Source organism: Meles meles, chromosome 16 (genome assembly GCF_922984935.1).
Source record: "Meles meles chromosome 16, mMelMel3.1 paternal haplotype, whole genome shotgun sequence".
Classification (NCBI taxonomy): Eukaryota; Metazoa; Chordata; class Mammalia; order Carnivora; family Mustelidae; genus Meles; species Meles meles.
Genome location: NC_060081.1, coordinates 69,916,218 through 69,929,774, shown reverse-complemented (window position 1 = coordinate 69,929,774; position 13,557 = coordinate 69,916,218). Strand labels below are relative to the sequence as shown.

General features: G+C 38.4%; 1 protein-coding gene across 9 annotated transcripts in view; it reads right to left on the bottom strand.

Moving 5' to 3' along the window:
• Positions 1-13,557, bottom strand: part of NCOA3 (nuclear receptor coactivator 3) — a 142,372-nt gene that overhangs the window by 35,863 nt on the left and 92,952 nt on the right. The window contains exon 3 of one of the 9 annotated variants that reach the window (XM_045980303.1): positions 4,855-4,921. The exons of the other annotated variants lie outside the window; for them this stretch is intronic. The gene's annotated coding sequence lies outside the window, so the exon portion shown is untranslated. The remainder of the gene's footprint in view (positions 1-4,854; positions 4,922-13,557) is intronic. 9 annotated transcript variants of the gene reach the window in all.

Here is a 13,557-nt window from a genome sequence, read left to right as displayed (position 1 = left end):
AACAATCATTGTTCTAAAGAACTCCAAGTCCATCCAGAATATCAAACTTCCCAAACTACTTCTTTTTTAATATGTTAAAAATGCATCTTGCAGTTCATCTAGACTTTAGACATGAAGTGAAGGACATAAATTTCCACTAGGTGGCACACTAATACCAGGAAACAGACAAATAAAAATCCAAAATTTCACACATGATGCCAATGAAACTTAAAATACATAGCTTTCAAAATCAAAACCACATGATCATTAACCAAGAGTTCTAGATTATGACATCACCTTTACATATGCTGTAGGTATGAATTAAATACCAACAAAATTTATTCTACCTATAATTTTGGTAGTAAAATGTAGAAGCTGTTGTCCCCTGCCCCTTACAAGTTAAAATAAAAGAGAAAAGAACTTAACATATCTTTGATTAACAGTTGCTCAGTGGGTTGAGCAGCAGACTCCTGATACCAGTTCAGGTCATGATCCAGAGTTGTGAAAAGAAATCCCCAGTTGGGTGCCACAGTCAGCAGGGAGCCTGTTTGAGATTCTCTGCGCCCCCCTCCCGCCCCTGCACGTGCATGCACACGCTCTCACTCTCTAAAATAAATCAATCTTTAAAAAAAAAAATAGCAGCTCAATATTATGATTTTGAAGCATACCCACACCCCACAATGCCAGAAATACTGTTCTTCAAAAATGACAATGTCATAAAAAACAAAACCTTTAAGTATTCCAGATTTTTAAAAGCTAGAAAGAAATGACAAATGTGGGCTCAGTGGATTAGGCCGCTGCCTTCGGCTCAGGTCATGATCTCAGGGTCCTGGGATCGAGCCCCGCATCGGGCTCTCTGCTCCGCGGGGAGCCTGCTTCCTCCTCTCTCTCTGCCTGCCTCTCTGCCTACTTGTGATCTCTCTCTCTGTCAAATAAATAAATAAAATCTTTAAAAAAAAAAAAGAAATGACAAATGTGGTATTTATTCCCATACCGGATTCTGTCCTAGACAGGGGAAGTGCTATAGAAGACATTAATGGATCAACTAGCAAAATTAGAATATGTATGATAAGAATATTTTATCCATGTGAAATTTACTTAGGTTCTGCACATGTTTAACAGGCTATCCCTATTCTTAATATTTACAGTAAATGGGCCATTATATAGACAGATGACCTTCTAGTGGTGGAGGGATGGGATTTATATGTATTTTAAGTGACTGGGTGAGAAAAGAACAGAAAGAAAAGCAAAGAAGAGGAAGAGAGGAGAAAGGAGGGCAGCAAAATATTGACACTGGGTGAATCTTGGTAGGAGAAAATTTTTAAGTTCTTTGTACTATTCTTTTTCTTGCAACTTTAAGTTTGAAATTATTTCCAGGGGCGCCTGGGTGGCTCAGTGGGTTAAAAGCCTCGGCCTTCGGCCCAGGTCATGACCCCAGTGTCCTGGAATCGAGCCCCACATCGGGCTCTCTGCTCAGCGGGAGCCTGCTTCTCCTCCTCTCTGCCTGCCTGCCTCTCTTCCTACTTGTGATCTCAAAAAATAAATAAATAAAAATAAAATTATTTCCAAATAAAAATGTTTTAAAGTATGTTCAGTTTTGAGTTCCAATTTTCATATTTAAAAACAGTGAGTCCTTAAGTACAGAGAAATAATTTTAGCTATGTCTCAAACACACCTGGTTTTAAAGGTTTCATTCACAAAGGTTTTTTTTTTTTTTTTTTAAGATTTTATTTATTTATTTGACAGAGATCACAAGTAGTAGGCAGAGAGGCAGAGAGAGAGGAGGAAGCAGGCTCCCCGTGGAGCAGAGAGCCCAGTGTGGGGCTTGATCCCAGGACCCTGGGATCATGACTTGAGCTGAAGGCAGAGGCTTTAACCCACTGAGCCACCCAGGTGCCCCTGGAAATAACTGAGCCACCCAGGCACCCCCACAAAGTTATTTTTAAATTGAGTAGCAAACCATCCAGTGAGTAATAACATTTCTTTACTTTAAAAATATCATCTAGGGGCGCCTGGGTGGCTCAGTGGGTTAAAGCCTCTGCCTTCGGCTCAGGTCATGATCCCAGAGTCCTGGGATCGAGCCCCGCGTCGGGCTCTCTGCTCAGCGGGGAGCCTGCTTCCCTGCCTGTCTGCCTGTCTCTCTGCCTATCTGTGATCTCTGCCTGTCAAATAAATAAATAAAATCTTTAAAAAAAAAAAATAAAAAATAAAAATATCATCTATTCAAAAAAAAAAAAAAACATCTATTCCACATCCTGGATATTATTTTCTTACTTTGATATCAAACATAAGCTGAATCCCCAAAACTGAACGGCAAACTACTTAGTGAACAAATAGCATTTCTTTAATTTGAAAGACATAATTTATCCTATAGTCTCCATATTTTTTTTTAATATTTTACTTATTTATTTGACACAGAGAGATCCCAAGTAGCCAGGGGGAGGGGAGGCAGGTTGCCTGCTGAGCAGAGAAGGAATCGATCCCAGAGACCCAGAGACCATGGCCTGAGCCAAAGGCAGAGGTTTAACCCACTGAGCCACCCAGATGCTCCTCTATAGTCTCAGTATTATTTTACCTTACTATGCTATTAAATATTAAGCCGAATCTCCAGTGCAGTTTAATGTGTCCAGCATTTATTAAGTGGTCAATAAATGTCTTGAATAAATACTGAATAAATGGAACATTCAACTTATTAGGTCACACTTCAGAATTCCCTTCAGTCTAATTTATATAATAGTACAAATTTTTCAAATTTTTTACTTCTACACTTGATACAGGATGTCACTAAAATGAATTTTAAAGGCATAAATTACATCAGTAGAGAATGAAAAACCATGACCATCTCTTATTATGGAAGAAATCAATAACCACAATTACCAGTCTAAACCAGAAAGGCATACAAATCATTTACGTTAAGTCAATTTTTATGTGCATGTAGAGAAATATAAATATGTCACATGTGTCCATACAAAAGATGTGACTCTTTCTCTTGATCTGGCATAACAAGAAGCCATAATGTTCCTGACTGTGTAGTCTATGTACTACCAAACTTACTCTTTTACAGAATCCACTGATCTCTAGTAACAAAAGTAATTATCCACAAATGTACGAAATGTATGAACACAAAATTCTAATGTAAAACCATGAAGGTTTCTTTTTTTTTAAAGAATGGGTTTGCCAATTTCTTGTCTAGTTATTACTCATATATGAACCTTGGTATCAGGCCATGGGTACTGCACAACACCTGAAAGACCACATGATTTCCAAGAATTAATGATAAAATACCATACAACAATGAAAAAAATCAAAATACAACAAATGTATCTCCCAAATTTCATTAGGATAAAGAAAATGCTCAACATGAAAAATGAAAACTGTATTTCTGCCCAAAAAATAAGTTTGTGTATATAATAACTAATACAATTAATCCTGAGCACAAATGACTATGACATATTTAATAAGTTTTCTGTTTATTTGGTATTAATCTTCATTATAAGTATAAAATTTGTAAATAGCATTTGTTTTATTTGCCAGGTCTGCAGCCTGCTTCTCACTGGCAGAGATGGACTCAATTTTTATAACCTGAGAGGATATATTATCTAGTTTGGTAAATTACTCTCTTTAAGGTATGAAAGGTAAATGCCTAGCACACACCCTAATCTAGACCATTTTCAGTCACAAGTCAATAATTAGAGTGGGAGGGGAGAAGAGATTATATATGAGGTCCATGAATAGATCATTTTTCCCCAAAATGTTCTAGAAGAAACATAAATTGGTAACAGTGCTTACATTTTTACTTCTTAAATTACATCCCGTCTAGTTTAGAGGATATATGGAGTTGGTAAAATCCATATTCAAAGGGAAAATAATATAGCACAAGAGTCTCACAGTGTCTTTGAAAATTATAAGAACAGTCTACGAATATTAAGCCCCTTCTAAAGTCTGACTCCCTACTATTAGGGAGTAATACCTACACAGTAGAGAATTAAGACCACAATATATATCTGTCCCCCAAGTGATCTGCATTCTTGAAGTCACCTCATAAATCCAATGACTTGCACAGGTATATTTTGAAGCTGCCAACCAAGAGATGAAACTAGAGATACACCTCAACTACACTTCCAGGCAGAATACAATCCAATCAGTTTTGTCAAGCCCCCCAACCCACCCGGAGACCACCGTGTCGTGTAAAGACAGACCTAGAGGAACACCTGGGTGGCTCAGTGAGTTAAGTTTGCCTCAGGTCACGATCTCAGTGTCCTGGGATCAAGCCCTGCTCAGGCTCCTGCTGAGTTGGGAACTCCCTGCCCCTAGCCGCAAGCTCATGCTCTCTCTCTCTCAAAAAATAAATATTTTTTTTAAGAGAAAAAGAAAAGAACTAGAGTAGAGAACTCTTCATTGAATCAGGATCCAAGAGCCCAAAATATTTTCAGTTTTTCAGGGTGAACTCAGCCATCTAGATCCTTGAGCTGTTTCACAATTTTCTCCCTTTTCTAAAATGTTTCTAAGAGTTCTGTGCTATCTACTTCAATATACTGATATGATGATGCATACTTTAAGTTAAGATCACATTTAAGTAAGATATTCTATGCAATTTACTTCAAATATAGACAGGAGCAATTTAGAATAACTTCCAGTGCTATCAAAATCTAATATTACCTTCTGCTGTATTATTTGGAAAAGTCGCATTTAAAATGAACAAAATCTTAGAGGAACTGGTTAGAATTCCTTATATAACTACTACAGGACTTCCTATACACAATAAGCTATGATACATGTTTAAGCCTAGACATGCTCAGATTACAAGTTAAACTGCTAAAAAATGAACATTCCTAAACTATTTCAGGATAAAAAGCAGAAAAGAATTATACTTGCCAGTTCAAAAGGCATGAAAATGTTGGTATATGACTGAACGGCATCAACTAGTTTTCATTTGGGTTATCTGCAGTTAAGACAGGAGGAAAAAGATATTGATTGTGTATGACAAATTAGCCAGATGGACAAGGATACAGGAAGTACTCCTGTCCAAAAAGAAAAGAAACCAATCAACAATGGTAAGGCCCGTAGTTTGGGGCTGGGTGGGGGGGTTGCCATGAGATGCCAAAATCCGAAATGGGGAGGAGATGGGCTACCCAGTAAATCTTAGATGGCACACAGACCTACTAAAATATTTTACTTTTCCTAAATTAATAAGGGAAAGTGAAGATGACAACTTTTGTGGCAATATAGTGCTGGGCACATCACATATTCTGTGTAATCTCTCGTAATGACTCTCCATCACCATTCCCACTTGACAGATAAGGAAAGAGCTAAGCAGCATGCCACTGGATCACACCCAGACACTAGATGGCAGAGCTGCACTCAGAACTGTATAACCAACCAAATCCGCACCCGATGCTCCTTGGGCATTTTATCCCTCCCCAAAAGCAAACCATTTATATTGTTAAATCACACCACCTCCAACCAGTTAACCAGAAAATGTCTCAACTCATCGGTAAGAACACTGAGGAGCTGTACACTCAGGGTTTAGGGGTGTGCAGAGTATCAGGGCAGAGGCAAGGAGCCTCTCAAACACAGCAGGCACTAATGCTGCTATTCCTCTCAAGCCCCTAAAACCGAAGAACCACCACTACTCGACAAGTCACCAGATAAATCGCCCTCTGAGGTGGGCTAGTATTAACCCTTACCCTTACTTCCACTTGATATGAGTAACAGTGGCTAACACAGCAAGAACACTACTTAAGATCAAAAACGCACAAACTATAACCTAAAGAAGTATGTCAAGTCTTTTTAGTCTTGGATTTTCTAAGATCAAATGCTGGAGCCAAAAACTTTTGACTATTCCACAAGTAATTTCATTTATTTGTCAGGCTTGTTTGGCTGACTTATACTAGGTATGATTAAATAATGCTAATTAGGGAGTGTTTCTGGGTACCTCCTGAGAATCACAGTAACTTGAGGAAAATTTTCAAAGAACAACTGTGGATTTGAAATAATTTATTGAAAACCACTTGAAGCTTAATGTAAAAGCAGAAACTGCTCAATCCAATTAGGGGAAAAAAAACACCACTGGGAAAAATTATGAGACATTCATATATAAAAGCACTACCCAAAATTCAAGTTCCAAATTGATACTCTTACTCAAGACAATTTAGTAAACAGTCACCACTAATTAGTCTAAAGCCTTAATCCTACAAAATTATATTTTCTAAAATATCAAATTAAAGGTTTTATTTCAATCTATGGTACAGCTCCAAGAAAACCAGCACCATAGAGGAAAAGACTGAAGAACTGAGGGAAGTAAAACCTGTGTGTGTTTAAGAGACCATGGCGGGTAGCCAGGGTGGGATAAACATGGAACTGCTATGAAAGCTTCCTCACCAACCAGAAGCCTCTTCCAGTGATTACTTTTATGTTTTAATTCAACCCTAGCAAAGAGGATAAGAGCTGAAAGAAGACAAGGACAGGAAAGAGAGAAAGTTTCAAATAAAAACTAACTGGCAATATCCTCTCGTTTTGTTGCTGATAACCTGTTATGTTTATTTAGTGGGATCAAATATAAACCACCTAATGCAATCCACTTTTCAATTTAATTCTATTTCAGCTCAAACATTTGCATGCCCAGAACCATTTTAGGTCCAGGAAGGAGAAATGAATCACACCATACACTGTTAAAACTCTCAGGCTAGCAGAAGAGGAAAACATAAACAGTTATAACAACATAATTGGTAAGTGTTAAAATGAAGGCACTGCATAAAGTGTCATGGGAACACAGCTGATAGGAAACCTACCAGCCTACAGCTGTTTTTTAAAGAGAAAAAGCAGATGAGCAGTGTCTATAATAAACTACCTTGGTGTAGACATATGCCAGAAATGGTATACCCTTAGGTCCTGTCTTCTTTAGTTTATAAGGCCAACAAATTCGAAAAAGGGCTAGCAGAGAACAACAGAGTAAAACATCCTATTTTTAATAGATAAATTAGGCTAAAAAGCATCCAAATGTAAATTAACAGCTATTTTATCCACAAGTTTCATTCTCTGTTCTCCCTTTGTATGCCTTGCCTTTTCATTCTCAATCAACAGATTGACCCCAAAGCCCTTTCACATTTATGTTCCAGTTTAAACCTGATGAAGCTGAATTCAAACACAAACTCCCCAGAGGCCCCGCTACCACAACTGGGCATGCCAATTAGCCAAAGCAGGTGTGAGTTGCAACTGGAAGCTTGTTGCCAAGAGACTTCTCAACCTCTACAGAAGCAACCAAGTTCAAGTTCACAAATACACACTGTGCAGAGGGAGTTAAGCAAGCCGCTTCCATCTAAATCAAATTACTCTCTCTTGACAGCATACTAACTAGCTGGGTAATTCCTTAGTTGTTTCAAAGGTAACACTGGATCCTACAATTTAATGCAATGAATCCCTCCACACCTGAGCTTCACTCTAAACATACCATCAGTAATACTTCTTCCTCAGCATGGCCACTACCACCAGCAGAAGCCTCCCTAATGACCTATGCTAAAAGAGATTCTGACAAAGGATGATCACTGTACTATTTCCTGTTTTAAGTCATTCCTTTTAAAATCTCCCTTTTATCTCTTTTCTATCTAGAATACCCCTACTCATCCTTCAAGATTAAGTTCAACTATCACCTCTGATGAAACCATTCAAACTCTCCCAATTACAGAAAGTTTTCCCTTCTTTATCCTGATGCACTTTTCATAATTTACTACACAGTTTTACACACTGCCCTCTACTCCTGATCTCTTTTCTGTCCCCACTTTCTACACTGTAAACTCTACTACAAAAAAAAAAAAAAAAAAGACCTTGTACAAGGGGCACCTGGCTAGCTCAGGCAGAGAAGCATGCAATTCTTGGTCTTGGGGAGTTCAAGACCCATACTAGGTGTAGAGATTACTTACATAAATAAATAAACAAACAAACAAAATTTTTTCGTAATAAACTTCTTAAAAAATTGTACGAGACTCTTTCATTACAAACTCCTCCCTCCTTCTTTCTTACGGCTACTACCCGCCATTCTCCCAGTTCCTTTTCCAACTCCAGCTCTCCTTTTCTTTACCAACTCAGCTGTACTTTTTGCCAACTCTATAATCTTCCTTAAAATACAGAGAAGATGCAAGGAGGGCTGGGAAGATATTAAAAACTTCGTAGAACATTTTTGCTTCTTTTTAACACGTCATTTTTCACTCCAACAAATATAGGGGCTCCAACCTGCCTATCGAAATAAAACTCAAAGGTCTGAATCTTTCAGATGATTTACTATGACATAATGAGAAGACAAGGGGGGTTTACTGGAATCAAACTCAAGCGCTAAATTGCAATTTCACTAAACGTAAACTTTTGTCGCCTTTAAAAGGCCTTCACCATGGCGTCTGGGTGGCTCAGTGGGTTAAAGCCTCTGCCTTTGGCTCAGGTCATGATCCCAGGGTCCTGGGATCAAGCCCCGCATCCGGCTCTCTGCTCCACAGAGAGCCTGCTTCCTCCTCTCTCTCTGCCTGCCTCTCTGCCTACATGTGATCTCTGTTTGTCAAATAAATAAATAAAATCTTAAAAAAAAAAAAAGCCTATCACGTGTAAAATCTGGGAATAATCCCGACTCACATACTCATCTGTTGAATGTGAGCATGAAGAGCAATATAAAGCAAGTAACTGACACAGGGAGTAAGGGGGACCCGTCAATACCAATAACAAAGATTAAGTTCAGCAACAGTAACTTTGCTCTCTGTTGAAAGACAAATAGCTACAAATAGCCCATATGGCAACAACTTAAAATGTTTCAGACAAAAAAAACAAATTAGCCAAAACTGTTCAGGCTATTCTCAATTTACCAGTAGCTGACTGGAATTCAAAACATTCTCCCACTGAAATAGTGTGGTGAGACAGAGCTGGTAGTGAATATAACCATGAAAAGAGAACAAATTACTGTAACAGTTATCTATGCTCTTAAGATTAAAAGACATAAGAATAAGAAGGCACATTTCAGAGGATTCTGAAGAGGATGTCCACATACAAAGGCACTAGGCAGAAGCACACAGTGGTGTTCTTTATGATCTCTTTTTACCTCCCGACTGGCGGGTCAATTTTTCCTAGACAGATGTAAATATCTCTACATCAAAACTATATCTTAATGTTTTCCCTTGGCACAGAATGAAAATATAAGCAGCAGAGAAGAGAGGAACAAGAGAGAAATGAAGTTTTAGGGGGAAAAAAGAGAGAGAGAGAGAGAAATGAAGCTTTGAGCCCCCTGAGGTAAGTGGTAAGCACGGGATTAAGATAAACAGGTTAGAGGAGCGTGTGTGAGCATGTGCACACAGCAGGAATAAAATCTAATACAGATTCAATAAATAAACAATAAAATGTAAAGGGGGAAATGATCACAGCATATGCCCCATTCTCTCCTCACCCATTATTTCTATCTGCCTCAGAGAAGAAAAAAAAAGGTACTAAAAGAAATGGTAATACTTAAGACTGGACACTAGGCACCTGGTAAGGAAAGCTGCAGGAAGTAGCAGTAAGCGCACCATGAATGCTACAAATGGTAACTGCGGGTCAAAGGCAGCATTGATACTTCGGAACTGGAGTCCAAAGTACAGTGAAAAACTTCAAGAAGCAAGACACCCCTCACCTGCAGTACTGAGGTCAGCCCTGTTCACCAATATCAAAAACATTAAGTAGCTACAGAGGGTTTACCTGTGACACTAACATTATAAAAATTAACGATGTGGTAATGAAAAGTTGATAAAGCAACTTGAACTAATTTTTCAAAGAAAAATACTGAAGGTGGAAGTGAGTGAGAGAGATGTAGCAAGGGTAAAACCCATCTTAGCTAGATTTCCTTCTTAAAAAGCAAAACCAGGGGTGCCTGAGTGGCTCAGTCTTTGGGCGTCTGCCTTCAACTCAGATCCTGATCCTGTACTGGGATCGAGCCCAGCATGGGGCTCCTTGCTCAGCAGGAAGCCTGCTTCTCCCCCTCCGGCTCCCACTCCCACTCCCCCTGCTCATGTTCCCTCTCTCGCTGTGTGTCTCTCTGTCAAATAAATAAATAAAAATCTTTTTTAAAAAATAAAATAAATAAAAGCAAAAACATAGGAGAGGCGCCTGGCAGGCTCAGTCAGAGTGTGTGCGACTTGTGATCCTGGGTTTGTGAGTTGAGGCCCACTTTGGATGTAGAGATTACTTAAAAATAAAGTCTTTAATAAAAGCAAAGATACTGAAGCAGATGTTCTCTAAAGCTAGTGACACAGCGTGGCAGGTCTGACTCATAAGACTTCCTGAATGGGCCATCATCTTTACTGCAGGTTAGTCTGTGGCTCAGTCCTTGAGTACTGTTTCCACTGCCAGTTTTCTTTTTCTGACCTTACAGCATACTGATTCTAATTCCACTCCTGGCCTAAATTACTTTAAATCCAAAAGAATCGTTTTTTTAAAAACAACATTTCTACTTTGTTGTCTGTCTCATTCAACTTTCCATTTAGGGAGGTGGTTGAAGCTATTGTTCAATTAGACTTTGATACTTTAAAATATTTATTTATTTATTTATTTATTTATTTATTTGACAGACAGAGAGAGAGAGATCACAAGTAGGCAGAGAGGCAGGCAGAGAGAAAGGGGGAAGCAGGCTCTCACAATTTTATGAAAGCCCTGAATATGATTATTCCCATTTCACAGGTGGAGAAACCTGAGGCATAAAGAGATATTACACAGACCATAAATGTTAGAGGCTGACCATGTCTTATGTCTTTAAATTCTACAAGTTTTCTTGGAAACATTTCTTATGTGCTTTGAAGATGCTACACTCCCCATTATTACTAGGCCTTTGATGATGATGTTTGCTCAAAATCTTTCACTATGGTGGCATGAGGACTCTCTTAATCTGAGAGAAATTCCATGAGGACCCACAGTGAGCCACAAAGGACATAAGGGAGACCACCACATGGCCATTCAATTCCGTGTTTTCCAAACATCATTTGAAAATAAAAATGATATGGGTGCCTATTAACATCTAGTTTCACCACAGGGCATTCTGAAGATTCTACTTTAAAACATCTTGGATGGGGCCTGGAAACTTATATTTCTTAAGCATTTCTTTTATTAGAGGAGATTGGGGAGAACTGATTTTCTTAACTCAGGACTCTTGCAAGTGGGATTAGAACAGTATTTAAGTGGAAATATATGCCATTTTAATATTTCTACTATCTGCCTCTTTAATCCAAGGTGGATCCAAGTATCCCCTACCCAGTTCTCCATCAATTCTATTTTGTTGTTTTTATTTTAATAAAATGATCTGGCAAATAAAAAATAAGTAACACCTCCATATTCCAAGAAATTATATGTCTGATAACAGAACTTATCTCTTCAAATAAATCTTCAAGTCATTATCAATTTCAGAATGACAAAAATACAAATAACGAATAAGAACATATATATCAAAATCAAAAAAGACAATAAGGAAGCACTCTTAGCATTCTTTACCTGCTGAAGGTAAGGTAACACTTGTAGAAATGTTAAAAAGTATCAAAGTCTGGGGCGCCTGGGTGGCTCAGTGGGTTAAGTCTCTCCCTTCGGCTCGGGTCATGATCTCGGGGTCCTGGGATCGAGCCCCGCATCAGGCTCTCTGCTCGGCGGAGAGCCTGCTTCCCCCTCTCTCTCTGCCTGCCTCTCTGCCTACTTGCGATCTCTCTCTCTCTCTGTCAAATAAATAAATAAATTTTTTAAAGTATCAAAGTCTAATTGAACAATAGCTTCAACCACCTCCCTAAATCCTTGTCAAAATAAAGCTAGTATCATATACTATGTGGAGCTAAAAATCTGTCCTCTAGATCATGACTGTACCAGAAAAGAAATTTGCAGCAAGAAAGAATATAAAATACTGAAGAACAGAACAAAAGGAGTATCACTCGATTTAAATAAAACATAGCTTGATGGGTTTTTTCTCCCACTGCTTTTCAAAGGTCAGTTTCATGATTCATGACTTTAAAGAGCTTCTCTTCGTATTTCACAAAACCAGCCTACACGTGTCTAATAAATGAAGATGGGGGTACCTCGTTAAAGAACATTGGAGGCAAAAATTTAATTATGAACTCCTGTGAAACCACTCATACACTTGAATTGGTTAAAAACCAAAACCCACCAGCAAATATCTAAAGAGTGGTCACTGAACTCAGGATGGAACGCACAGCAGGATGACTACAGCTAACGCTGCTGTGTGATGTACAGAAAAGCAGTTGAGAGAGTAGCTCCTGGGGCACCTGGGTGGCTCAGTCAGTTAAGGGTCTGCCTTTGGCTCATATCATGATCCCAGAGTCCTGGGATCAAGCCCTTGTTGGGCTCCCTGCTCAGCAAGGAGTCTGCTTCTCCCACTCCCTCTGCCGCTCCCCTTGCTTATGCTCTGTCAAATAAATAAAATCTTTAAAAAAAAAAAAAAAAGAGTAGTTTCTAAGAATTCTCATCACAAAGAGAAATTTTTCTTCTTTAATTTTATCTATAGGAGAAAATGGACGTTAGCTGAACCAAGTGTACTGATCTCAGAGTACACATAAATCAAACCATCAAGCACATCAATCAACTTATACACCATAAACTTATACAGTGATGTATGTCAATTATTTCTCAATAAAACTAGAGGGAAGACAATTCTTAACTGGACATTCTTCAATACACATCCACATACATGAACAAGGTCAACTGCATTCCCTACGCCATGTGCTTGGGATAAACTACTGACCAAAACAGACAAGGTTTTTTGCCTTCAACAAGCTAATGACCTAGGGTCCATAATCAACAAACTAGTAAATATAGTATCCCAAAACGTACTGTGTGCTCTAAAAGGTCTCCACTGGAAGTTAATGGCTGACCTATTAATTCAAAAGCAGGGACAATTGCGTATCAGACACAGCACACGATGTTACACAAGTGTTCAAAGTCCTAACCCGCTACAGTCAATCTGGATCTCAGCACAGAAAGATGCAGGGCAAATGACAAATGCATGTCCTTGAGGACAGGAAACCTTACCTGTCCTGTTTAAGTACATCAGAACAGAGAGAGCTACAGCAGAATTTAGATGTGCTTCAAAACAACCAACATATACAAGCAGGGTGAAAGGTTTAAGTCAAATGCCTCTTGAGTTCCAACCACATTCACTGTATCAGTGATTCTCAACCTTCCTGATATCAGGATTCCTTTACCCCTCAAAAACTGGGAACACCAAAAAGCTTTCGTTATGTGTGTTATACCTATCAATATCTACCAGACTGAAAATTAAAACTTAACAAATATTTGAAATGTTAATTCATCGTAAAACAAGCCCATTATGTGTTAACAATTCTATGAACAATTTTATTCAGATGTGAATTTATTCAGAAATTTACTCAGAAAATACATTTTCTGAAACAAAACAGAGGTGGCACTGTCCCTGCATTTACAAATCTTACGTCTGATTTAAAGAGGACAGCTCGATTCACTTAGCTCCTTCTCCATTCAGGATATTACAATGTGTTCATTTGACAAAAACATATGAATAAAATCCAACCTCGAGACACCTCCTTATTTTTTAAAAAAGGA